The following is a 10552-nucleotide window of genomic DNA, read 5'->3' as shown; positions in this document are numbered from 1 at the left end:
AATAAATAAATAAAATAAATAAAATAATTTTAAAAGATCATTTTCCTTAGCTTGGCATACAAGATCATCCACAAACTTACCTCTTCATGCACATTCTACACCAACAATTCCGTTTCATTTCTCCATGCCCTTACAAAGGTTATTTTCTCTGCCTGAAATGTGCTTTCCATTTTCACTTTGCTAACTCCCACTGGTTCTTCAAGGTTCATCTAGAGTATCTCTTTTGCAAGTCTTCTCTATTCTTCATCCCTTTTCCTGACTCCCACCCTCACTGAGTATCATTCCTGTGTTCTCACAGTTCTCAGATTTCTTCCAGCACAGTTTCCTTACTGTCTGTCTGTGGGTCTGTTTCCTTATCAGGCAGACAAGATCTCTGAGAACAGAATTGTGGAGTCCTTCACAGTAGTATTTCCAACCCATAACAGTGCTCAGAGTAAAGGGGACACCAAGCCAGTGACTGAGGAATATATGACTGGATGAATGACAAATGAAAGCTAACAACGGATTTATCTTAGAGTTCATTTGTTACCAAATTATACATAGTCTAAACTAATTAGGTGCTTGTGTACTTTTTTGTAATGCTGTTACCGACCATACCATGATAGTACTACAAACCAGATTTCATCAAAACAGAGGCACCTTCTTATAGGATATGTCATACTTTTCCTAAAATATTCATCAGCTTCACTATAAAATTTCCTCAAACCTTGGGATTGCAGTTTTCAAAATTAAACCCCAAGGGATTGCTTCTCAAATATTTCTGAGATGCCCACCTAACAATAAGAACCCAGTCATTCATTTTTTTTATTATTTCAGCAATGAATGAGCAACACATAAGAGCTACCAAAGCTTTCTGGAGATTTTAGGAGTGAGGGCTATTGCAATACCCAGCTAAAATATCTCCTAATCATTAGATGAGAACTGGAGAAGGTTATAAATTCATTTAATCAATATACTAACATCTACTTGTTGTCATGCTGGTGCTGGAAATACATTGATGAATCAGCACAGGACTTTCTCCTATCAGTACTTCTTGGGAAAATGAGAGAAGGTTTCCTTGACAAAATGGTTTGGGGAAACATCATAGAGGATATAAATAATTTGAGCATGCAAAGAGAGGGGTCTGAGTAAAGGATAAACTTTGACCAATACTTAGTAAGGGAATGTAGTAAAACCTGGAACTAATACATTGAGAAACTGATCTGAAGTTAGATTTAAAAGGATTGCGATGCCATGTTAAAGAAATTGAAATTATCCCTTAGGAATGAGGAGACTTTGAAAATTTTCTAAATGAGAAAGTTATTTTGTACTCATAACTTTTACACTGTTAGAGGCAATGAGGTGTTATAACTGATTTTCTTTTCTTTTTTTTTTGAGATGGAGTCTCACTCTGTCACCCAGGCTTGAGTGCAGTGGCCGGATCTCAGCTCACTGCAAGCTCCGCCTCCCGGGTTTACGCCATTCTCCTGCCTCAGCCTCCCGAGTAGCTGGCCACCTCACCCGGCTAGGTTTTGTATTTTTAGTAGAGACGGGGTTTCACCATGTTAGCCAGGATGGTCTCGATCTCCTGACCTAGTGATCCGCCCGTCTCGGCCTCCCAAAGTGCTGGGATTACAGGCTTGAGCCACCGCGCCCGGCCTATAATTGATTTTCTTAGCACACTTGTCAGTTTCTACTTATTTGAACAAATTACATAGAATTGCTAAGCCTTGGTTTCCTCATCTGAATAATGGTTGAAGGACTGAATGTTTATGAAGCTCAAGTCACTGAATATTAAAGGCGAGTATATAACAACCAAAATATGTACTTAGTTGTTTCCATAGGCCAGGTACAATGATAAACTATAAGCACAGAGTAATAAATAAAATAGCCACCACTTCTTCCTTTGTGAACTCACAACTAGTAGTAAATGCAAGTAAAGCCCTTAGTACGTAACAGGTGGTCAATAAGTGGCCGATGATGATGATGATCGTGAAGTTGAAAGCAATTATTTCATTTTACTTATGGGAAAGCTGAGTTTCATAAGGTTGAAGTGATTTTCTGAAGCTGTTAGAGGGAATTTCCAGTACAGATAAGACTAGACTGATGGATCTTGAATTTATAATACATGTCAAATATAAATTTGTGTTACAATTTGTAATCCACTGCACCATGCCACCTCATCAGACCCAATTTCTTTTCTTTCTTTCTCTCTCTCTCTCTCTTTCTTTCTTTCTTCAGTCTCACTCTGTCTCCCAGGCTGGAGTGCAATGGCATGATCTCGGCTCACTGCAACCTCTTCCTCCCAGCTTCTAGCATTTCTCCTGTCTGTCCTGAGTAGCTGGGATTACATGCACCCGCCACCACGTCCAGCTAATTTTGTACTTTTAGTAGAAACATGGTTTCACCATGTTGGTCAGGCTGGTCTTGAACTCCTGACCTCTGGCGATCCACCCCTCTCAGCCTCCCAAAATGCTGGGATTACAGGCATGAGCCACCATGCCTGGTCTATTTTCAATACATATTTCTGGGAGAAAATAGTTGGTTACCCTTAAGTAAGTCTCAATATTACTTTTGGAAATCTCTGATTTCACTTTTGTAACATTCACTGGTATTGGCTAAATATAACTAGTCTGGGAAGCTATTGAGGTTACTAATCTTCCAGCCTATTGATGAGCCAAAAGAAAACCAAACATAGGCCGGGCGCGGTGGCTCAAGNCTCAGCTCACTGCAAGCTCCGCCTCCCGGGTTTACGCCATTCTCCTGCCTCAGCCTCCCGAGTAGCTGGGACTACAAGCGCCCGCCACCTCGCCCGGCTAGTTTTTTATATTTTTTAGTAGAGACGGGGTTTCACCGGGTTAGCCAGGATGGTTTCGATCTCCTGACCTTGTGATCTGCCCGTCTCGGCCTCCCAAAGTGCTGGGATTACAGGCTTGAGCCACCGCGCCCGGCCCCGGCAAGAGTTCTTATCGTTGAAGTCGGAAACGCTGGATTCAAGCTCCTGATCTATCTCTGATTATTGGTTAATCTTGGACATGGTATTTCACCTCCCTATGCCTCAGTTTCCCCATATACAAAATGAAAACAAAATTACATTTTAGACTTTCTCAACAAGATTCTGAGGATGATCAAATAGCATAACAGACTGAAATGGAAAAATAATACTGGTCTTAAAGACAAAGGGTCTATTCTTAATAATGATGCTAATGAGGTTGGAGTTGGAGAAGTCTGCTTAATTAGAGATTCTACTTTTCTCTACCCAGCCCCAGACCCTAAGGTATCTTGAAGGATAGAAATGATCAAAGAGGATGCATGAGCTATTTTCAATATAAATGTCAAGGAAGCAAGTAAACGAACAAAAGAAAAAGGTAACAACCTAAAGAAAATAATATACTGACTTATATTGGAATGATTTCAATACAATTGGTGGACAATAATTAACTTAGCTGGATTAGAAACTTTGGGAATTTATGACATCACTGGAATCACTCAGGTGAATACGTGACAAAAATAACTAAAGAGGCTAAAGAAGTCAGAGCTGGAGAAGGGAGGAAGAAATTAAATTATTCGTGTCTTCTCAGTACAAGATATGAGGGATAATTTTCACAAAGACTTGCCTTCACATTGACTCTCATCAGTTTCAAAATGTTGAACAGATAGTCATAAGTTATTGGTTACTATAAAAGCTAACTGAAACCAATGTGTTCTTCAAACAAGGCCTGAGATAATGTATATTCTCCAAGATAGTGGGATAATTTAAGGTATTTTGGCTATAACTCTTCTACCTGACATATGAATCTTACCATGCTCCTCCTTTGATAGATCCTCACTACTTATAGAGGATCATTTTCCACCGGCCATGGTGGCTCATGCCTGTAATCCCAGCATTTTGGTAGGCTGAGGCGGGCGGATCATCTGAGGTCAGGAGTTTGAGACCAGTCTGGCTAACATGGTGAAACCCTGTGTCTACAAAAAATACAAAAATTAGCCAGGCATGGTGGTGTGTGCCTGTAATCCCAGCTACGCGGGAGGCTGAGGCAAGAGAATTGGTTGAATACGGGAGGTGGTGGTTGCAGTGAGTTGAGATCACACCACTGCACTCCAGCCTGGGTGACAGGGCAAGACTCCATCTCAAAATAAATAAATAAATAAATAAATAAAAATAAATAAAAATAATTTTTAAAAAGATCATTTTCCTTAGCTTGGCATACAAGATCATCCACAAACTTACCTCTTCATGCACATTCTACACCAACAATTCCGTTTCATTTCTCCATGCCCTTACAAAGGTTATTTTTCTCTGCCTGAAATGTGCTTTCCATTTTTCACTTTGCTAACTCCCACTGGTTCTTCAAGGTTCATCTAGAGTATCTCTTTTGCAAGTCTTCTCTATTCTTCATCCCTTTTTCCTGACTCCCACCCTCACTGAGTATCATTCCTGTGTTCTCACAGTTCTCAGATTTCTTCCAGCACAGTTTCCTTACTGTCTGTCTGTGGGTCTGTTTCCTTATCAGGCAGACAAGATCTCTGAGAACAGAATTGTGGAGTCCTTCACAGTAGTATTTCCAACCCATAACAGTGCTCAGAGTAAAGGGGACACCAAGCCAGTGACTGAGGAATATATGACTGGATGAATGACAAATGAAAGCTAACAACGGATTTATCTTAGAGTTCATTTGTTACCAAATTATACATAGTCTAAACTAATTAGGTGCTTGTGTACTTTTTTGTAATGCTATTACCGACCATACCATGATAGTACTACAAACCAGATTTCATCAAAACAGAGGCACCTTCTTATAGGATATGTCATACTTTTCCTAAAATATTCATCAGCTTCACTATAAAATTTCCTCAAACCTTGGGATTGCAGTTTTCAAAATTAAACCCCAAGGGATTGCTTCTCAAATATTTCTGAGATGCCCACCTAACAATAAGAACCCAGTCATTCATTTTTTTTATTATTTCAGCAATGAATGAGCAACACATAAGAGCTACCAAAGCTTTCTGGAGATTTTAGGAGTGAGGGCTATTGCAATACCCAGCTAAAATATCTCCTAATCATTAGATGAGAACTGGAGAAGGTTATAAATTCATTTAATCAATATACTAACATCTACTTGTTGTCATGCTGGTGCTGGAAATACATTGATGAATCAGCACAGGACTTTCTCCTATCAGTACTTCTTGGGAAAATGAGAGAAGGTTTCCTTGACAAAATGGTTTGGGGGAAACATCATAGAGGATATAAATAATTTGAGCATGCAAAGAGAGGGGTCTGAGTAAAGGATAAACTTTGACCAATACTTAGTAAGGGAATGTAGTAAAACCTGGAACTAATACATTGAGAAACTGATCTGAAGTTAGATTTAAAAAGGATTGCGATGCCATGTTAAAGAAATTGAAATTATCCCTTAGGAATGAGGAGACTTTGAAAATTTTTCTAAATGAGAAAGTTATTTTGTACTCATAACTTTTACACTGTTAGAGGCAATGAGGTGTTATAACTGATTTTTCTTTTCTTTTTTTTTTGAGATGGAGTCTCACTCTGTCACCCAGGCTTGAGTGCAGTGGCCGGATCTCAGCTCACTGCAAGCTCCGCCTCCCGGGTTTACGCCATTCTCCTGCCTCAGCCTCCCGAGTAGCTGGCCACCTCACCCGGCTAGGTTTTTGTATTTTTAGTAGAGACGGGGTTTCACCATGTTAGCCAGGATGGTCTCGATCTCCTGACCTAGTGATCCGCCCGTCTCGGCCTCCCAAAGTGCTGGGATTACAGGCTTGAGCCACCGCGCCCGGCCTATAATTGATTTTTCTTAGCACACTTGTCAGTTTCTACTTATTTGAACAAATTACATAGAATTGCTAAGCCTTGGTTTCCTCATCTGAATAATGGTTGAAGGACTGAATGTTTATGAAGCTCAAGTCACTGAATATTAAAGGCGAGTATATAACAACCAAAAATATGTACTTAGTTGTTTCCATAGGCCAGGTACAATGATAAACTATAAGCACAGAGTAATAAATAAAATAGCCACCACTTCTTCCTTTGTGAACTCACAACTAGTAGTAAATGCAAGTAAAGCCCTTAGTACGTAACAGGTGGTCAATAAGTGGCCGATGATGATGATGATCGTGAAGTTGAAAGCAATTATTTCATTTTACTTATGGGAAAGCTGAGTTTCATAAGGTTGAAGTGATTTTCTGAAGCTGTTAGAGGGAATTTCCAGTACAGATAAGACTAGACTGATGGATCTTGAATTTATAATACATGTCAAATATAAATTTGTGTTACAATTTGTAATCCACTGCACCATGCCACCTCATCAGACCCAATTTCTTTTCTTTCTTTCTCTCTCTCTCTCTCTTTCTTTCTTTCTTCAGTCTCACTCTGTCTCCCAGGCTGGAGTGCAATGGCATGATCTCGGCTCACTGCAACCTCTTCCTCCCAGCTTCTAGCATTTCTCCTGTCTGTCCTGAGTAGCTGGGATTACATGCACCCGCCACCACGTCCAGCTAATTTTTGTACTTTTAGTAGAAACATGGTTTCACCATGTTGGTCAGGCTGGTCTTGAACTCCTGACCTCTGGCGATCCACCCCTCTCAGCCTCCCAAAATGCTGGGATTACAGGCATGAGCCACCATGCCTGGTCTATTTTCAATACATATTTCTGGGAGAAAAATAGTTGGTTACCCTTAAGTAAGTCTCAATATTACTTTTGGAAATCTCTGATTTCACTTTTTGTAACATTCACTGGTATTGGCTAAATATAACTAGTCTGGGAAGCTATTGAGGTTACTAATCTTCCAGCCTATTGATGAGCCAAAAAGAAAACCAAACATAGGCCGGGCGCGGTGGCTCAAGCCTGTAATCCCAGCACTTTGGGAGGCCGAGACGGGCGGATCACGAGGTCAGGAGATCAAGACCATCCTGGCTAACACGGTGAAACCCCGTCTCTACTAAAAACTACAAAAATCTAGCCAGGCGAGGTGGCGGCGCCTGTAGTCCCAGCTACTCGGGAGGCTGAGGCAGGAGAATGGCGTGAACCCGGGAGACGGAGCTTGCAGTGAGCTGAGATCCGGCCACAGCACTCCAGCTTGGGTGACAGAGCGAGACTCCGTCTCAAAAAATAAAAAAAAAATAATAAAGAAAACCAAACATACATAAAACTACCTGTAGATGGGGAGATGAGAGTTCTTAGTCACTAATTTAGAGCTCAAGGAGAAAGCAAAGATTTTGAAAGTGCACTCTTCTGAAATGAACCTCCGTCCAAAGGATGAGTGGATTTACCTGTCCTTCTAAATTTCTTGCAAACAAAGATAGGACAGCTTTTGAGAAATTAATGTCTATTTCTATTTCTAGATAATAAAACAGTGATTGACATTATGATATTCTCTTTTAGTCCAACGATTACTTCTCAAAAAGGCCTTTAAAGGCCAGAAAAAAAGTAGAATATTTTAAGTTCAGCTGTTTATTTAGAAATGGGTTCAATAACAACAGTCTTTATGCCACATCACAATTCTTTCAAACAGCAACAAAAAGAAAAACCCCCACACACAACAAGCGCGAACTTTGTACTTAAACATTAGTTTCTTGGAACAGGGGGAGCAGGAGTGCTTACCTGCTGAAGGTTTACAAAGGAAAAGCTTGGGTGGGGCTGGGAGGTGGCTATATATTGGCATATGTTTCCTCTGGGACAGAAATATCTTGACTTTATATAGCCTATCTTTCAAAGGCTTCGTGTCAAACCCACATTGCTGACCTCATTTAATTCTATTCAAACCAGGGTTTGTTCTTAACCTCCTCAACCAGATCAGCCTGCTCAGAGTACAAAAGACAGGGTAGTGAGGGCTCCTAATGAACGATGAATCTGCTAACAAGCTTCAGATGCTGATTAGGTCTACTGAATCTGAGGAGTTTAAGTTGGTTTCTGGTTCCTTCAAAGGTTGGCCACATATTCATATGGGCCAGAAATTCCTCCCTGTGTTTCACTGTGAGAATCAAGCATCCTCCACCAAACTGAAGGCACTGGAAAAGAAGATCGTCCCTGGAAGTAGTCACATTATCACGCTAACTCTACACTCAGGCCCATCAAGGAAAGCACCTGTAGCACAGCCTCATATTCTGTCTACTTAGCCCTTACACACTCAAAACTGGTTTTGCATCTTCCTCACCTCAATCCCTTCTTACAAAACAGCTTATGAATCTATGAATGATTTATCTAAAATATGAATATTTTCATGTTTGAAATACTTTTTTTTTTGAGACGGGGTTTTGCTCTTGTTGCCCAGGCTGAAGTGCAATGGCGCAATCTTGGCTCACCGCAACCTCCGCGGGTTCAAGTGATTCTCCTGTCTCAGCCTCCTGAGTAGCTGGGATTACAGGAATGCACCACCAAGCCTGCTAATTTTTTGTATTTTTAATAGAGACAGGGTTTCTCCATGTTGGTCAGGCTGGTCTCAAACTCCTGACCTCAGGTGATCCACCTGCCTTGGCCTCCCAAAGTGCTGGGATTACAGGTGTGAGCCACCATGCCCAGCCTGTTTGAAATACTTAATAGACTCCTACAAAATTTTAACTTCCCCAACTAGCTTTCAAGTCGTTTTGTAGTCTAGCTCCAACTTTCCTACTCATTCTTAGTTCCAACCACACCTCCACCATCAAATACATCCAGTTCTTTCCCAGAACTCACATCTCAGAGCATCTGCCCTTACTTCCTTAGCCTGAAAGGCTGGTCCTGCCTTTGAGTCTTCCATTAAGATTTAATTCTAGCAACTTCGGCTCCATGACATATCTCACTTTTCCACATCACTACTTGTTTGGCACAAACCATTTCCCTTTATTTCCTACATCATTAGTCTCCCAAATCAGCAAAATAGAATATAGCCCATCTAAAGATCTAAAATTTAAAACTCTTGAAATATACAAAGTTTTAAATTAACAAAATTGTAAATCTCCTTTCATTCTGTTACACATCTCCTAAATACTATTTCTCTTACCCCACATTTCTCTTTCTATGATTCACAGTAAAATTTATTGCATCTTCTAAACCAGTGTTATCTACTTTGTCTCCTACACTTCACCCATTGGTTCGCTGCAGTCTAGCTTCTATACTCACCACTCCACCAAAATTAATCTCATTAAGGTCACCATCAACCTAAAAGTTGCTAAAGCTGAGCATAATGTAAAAATCCTCATCTTGCTAGACTGCCTTGAAGCATATAAAGAAGTAGCCCCCTTCTTTCTTCTTGCAGTCCTCCCTCTCTTGACTTCCATGACATCATGTCATCCTAGTCATCTGGGCTCCTCCCCCACAGACTCATTTGAGGTCTTCTCCTTCCCTAACTCTACATGGAATGTCGCCAGACTTCAGGGTTAGATGGGGACCCCTTTTTCTTTTCCACCTACAGTTTCTTATCCTGTCTCAGTTTCTAAATAAAAAGTGTTAAAACCTCTATGTGCCAATGACTGAAACATTTATAGCCTTAGATATGACCTCTTCTCTGAATCCCAACTGCCTAAAATTATATCCCTACTAAATATCTACCTATTTAAAGGCATCACAAAATCATCAAAAGATATCAAAAAACATATCTAAAACAAACATCCTGATTTCTCCCCACATTCCCTTTTTCTCCACCTTAGTAAATGACAACACCATAGCTTAACAATGACCAAACCAAAACCTTCCCAGTCACCTGCCCTATTTTTTTTCAGCTCACCCTTTAACACCACACAAACTCCATCAGTACACCTCATAGGCTGCTTTTCCCTGGGACATTTCAAATAGATCTACTTTGTTCTATCACTACCACCCTAATTCAAGCCAACATCACTACTGCAATTCTCACTTAACCAGCCTATCTGCTTCTCTTTTCTCAACCATTTGTTTCCCAACTATCCCTCCTTCAGAACATAGCTATAGTGCTCTTCTAAAAACATAAACTGCACCATGCCATGCCCCTCATCTAAAACTCCTCAATGGCTTATCATCTCATGTGGAAGAGTTCAAAGTCTGTATCCAGGCCTACAAGCCCCTGCTTTACCCCTCCATCTCCTGTTACTGTCCTCCTTGCTCACGACCTTCCATTCATGCATGTATTCATTCATTCATTCATTAATTCATTATTCGTTCATTCATCTAGACATCTATCCACACAAGTGTCTCTTCCTTAAATAAGCATCCAAGAACCTGAACTTGATGTTCACATTTTCTGAAATATCTCTTTCCTGGCTTTTCTCATGACCTCTTCATTATTTAGCAGTCATTTCAAATATTACTTTCTCAAACAACAAGCAGTTAGCTCACATTCTAATTCTCCATCCCCAATGCAAAGTAGCATATCATATTGTTTTATTTCCTTTATAGTAGTATTCACTATCTTAAATACTTTTTAATTTTATTTAAAATAAATAAAACAAAATAAAAAATAAAAAATAAATTTATTTATTATTGTTCCCTGCTCCCATACAACCAACACAAGTTTTATGGAAGATGTTTCAAAGTGCATCTTTTCCATTAGGATCAAGAAAACTACCTGGCTGTCCGGGCGCAGTGGCTCAAGCCTGTAATCC

General features: G+C 40.1%; 1 protein-coding gene across 1 annotated transcript in view; it reads right to left on the bottom strand.

The window, feature by feature from the left end:
- PAPPA (pappalysin 1) overlaps positions 1 to 10552 on the bottom strand; it is a 254934-nt gene that overhangs the window by 106022 nt on the left and 138360 nt on the right. The gene's annotated exons all lie outside the window — the stretch shown is intronic.

This window comes from Rhinopithecus bieti, unplaced genomic scaffold (genome assembly GCF_001698545.2).
Source record: "Rhinopithecus bieti isolate Rb0 unplaced genomic scaffold, ASM169854v2 scaffold_42948, whole genome shotgun sequence".
Lineage (NCBI taxonomy): Eukaryota > Metazoa > Chordata > Mammalia > Primates > Cercopithecidae > Rhinopithecus > Rhinopithecus bieti.
Note: the sequence above shows the minus strand (reverse complement) of the source record. Positions and strands in the feature narration are given on the sequence as shown.